General features: G+C 40.3%; 1 pseudogene; it reads right to left on the bottom strand.

The window, feature by feature from the left end:
* Nucleotides 1–302: 302 nt before the first annotated feature.
* LOC142871869 (protein lin-28 homolog A pseudogene) lies at nucleotides 303–931 on the bottom strand (annotated as a pseudogene).
* Nucleotides 932–2,503: the final 1,572 nt, after the last annotated feature.

Raw genomic sequence — 2,503 nt, 5'->3', positions numbered from 1 at the left:
CAACTTCCTATCCAGGCCACTTTCAAAAGCTAGAGATTTGGGGATGGAGTCTCAGATAAAGCATTCAGGTTCTAGGGTGATTTCCCCATAAAGTCCTCCCTTGCATTTGGATAGAGCATGGGTAGGGTTCCTTTGCCTCACCCTTTCCCCCCACCAAGAAGGAAGAAGGGGTGATGCCATGAACCCGGCCTGAGATACATGGCAGTGCCAACCACCCCCAACCCACCCTATCCCCACTTTCTCCACTCTGTTGCTCATTGAAACTTCCTGATAGCAAAAGAATAGCCCCCACCCACTATGGCTCAATTCTGGGCCTCTGGGAGCAGGGCAGGGCTGTGGATCTCTTCTTCTTCCTCCCAAAAGTAGGCTGGCTTTCCCTGTGCGCTAGGGGCCTGCTGGGCCTTCAGTGGACACGAGGCTACCATGTGGCTGATGCTCTGGCAGAAGTGGCACTTCTTGGGCTGGGGTGGCAGCTTGCATTCCTTAGCATGATGGTCTAGACCTCCACAGTTGTAGCACCTGTCTCCCTTTGATCTGCGCTTCTGCATGTTCTTCCCCTTTGGCCGCCTCTCACTCCCGGTACAGAACACCCACCAGGTCCAGTGACTCGGAGAGATTCCAGGCCCTTGGCAGACTTCTTAAAGGTGAACTCAACTGCCTCACCCTCCTTCAGGCTCCGGAAGCCTTCCATGTGCAGCTTACTCTGGTGCACAAAGACGTCCACAGGGGGGTAGAGGGCGACCCCGGCGCGGGCGGTCATGGACAGGAAGCCGAACCCCATGCGCATGTTGAACCACTTACAGATGCCGGCACCATGGAGCAACTGCGGCTCGTCCGCAGCCCGGGCCGTGTCCTCCGGCGCCTCCTCGGGCGCCTCCTCCGCCGCCTTGGCGCAGCCACCTGCAAACTGCTAGTTGGACACGGAGCCCATGGTCGTCGGCTGAGCCCGCGGCCCCTGGCCCCTGCTCTGGCGGCTGCTGGCCCCAGAGAAGTCCGGAGGCAAAGGGGTGGTTCGGAGAAGAGGCTGCTACATCTTCCCCCGCACCTATGGTCTTTAATTTTAAAAACACATCTCCAATTAACTGAGGGAAAGAAATTCTAGTACAAAGAATTGTTAAAAGAAATAATTCTTTTTAATAAATCTACACAAATTGAAAATTATATGCCAGACAAATGTCTAGAAGATGCAGAAAAAACAAGAGTTCAAAAGTATTTTAAAATTTATGAAAAGTAAAAGCTAGAAAAAAGAAAAGAAATTTTTGTCCAATAATTGATTATAGCAATATAAATTAAAAACATTTGAAAATTTAAAAATAATTTATTAATATCTATAATTTACTAATGTTACTTTAATATACAGTTGTATATGGAGGATCAAATAGACAAGTAAAAGAGGACACAAAGAATTTAAACTATTTAATATTCAAAACATAATGCAAAATTATTGCTAAATATTACAATTTTACTTATGAAATAGTGTTTCCAGGCGTTCATAGAACAATAAAAGATACTATTCTAAGCTAGGCTACAAAGAAAAGCAGATATTCCATGAAATTAACAAATGTATTGAAAACAGAAATGGACCAATAGAGCTAAACACCAAGTCTAACAAAATCATAAACTAACATCAGTTTTCTAGTAATTAAAAATAAAAAATTCTAATGAAAGAAAAAGAGAAACTCTAATCAAAAACTGCAAAACATGTATAAGGAAACTTGAGAAATTAAAAATATGGTCAATAATGATTTTAAAATATACGACAGTAGAACTTATAATTAATACACAATGTTTTAAAAATTAAGATTATAATAATTTCTTAAAATGTAAATAAATTATTAAATATAAGGTCTATTCTACAATAAATTAAAATCTGAACGAAATGAATAGTTATGAAAAATATAATTTTTCATAAATTATCAAAAGTCAAAATATCTGTCATAATATATTATGGAAATATTGTTATTGCCATAATAAAAGATAGCGAACAACATAGATCCAAATGAGAACAATAAGAAAATGAATTCTAACAAAATACCATAGCCAGAGGTTGTACTGGAGAAGTCTGCCAAACCATTCTATAGAATAAATTATCCCCATGCTACTCAATTTTAGTGCACAGAAAAAGAAGAAAAATTCTTTGCAGGGAGTGAGTGGGATGCTCACATGGAGGATATGTCTGGACTAGAAGTCCCTCAAGCACAGTCATCCAGGTAAGTTGCATGTGTTCAAATAAATGATGCTAAAATTGAATTAGCATCTTGTCGCAGTGTTCTGATATATCTTGTTACAGAATTATAGGTCCAGGAAAGTTCCTGTTAGATGCTGTGCTCTGATATTCTTGTGAAAAATGATTGGTAAGTCAACAGCTTCAGTGAAACTAACTGCTTTAAAGCGAAAAAGTTATTGAAATCCACATCCACTTTCCCAAGTGCTGAATTATATGTGAAATATTAAATGGAATGTAAAAATAATCCACAGCTATCCATCAAGACCAGCAATATCT

Source organism: Microcebus murinus, chromosome 7 (genome assembly GCF_040939455.1).
Source record: "Microcebus murinus isolate Inina chromosome 7, M.murinus_Inina_mat1.0, whole genome shotgun sequence".
Classification (NCBI taxonomy): Eukaryota; Metazoa; Chordata; class Mammalia; order Primates; family Cheirogaleidae; genus Microcebus; species Microcebus murinus.
Note: the sequence above shows the minus strand (reverse complement) of the source record. Positions and strands in the feature narration are given on the sequence as shown.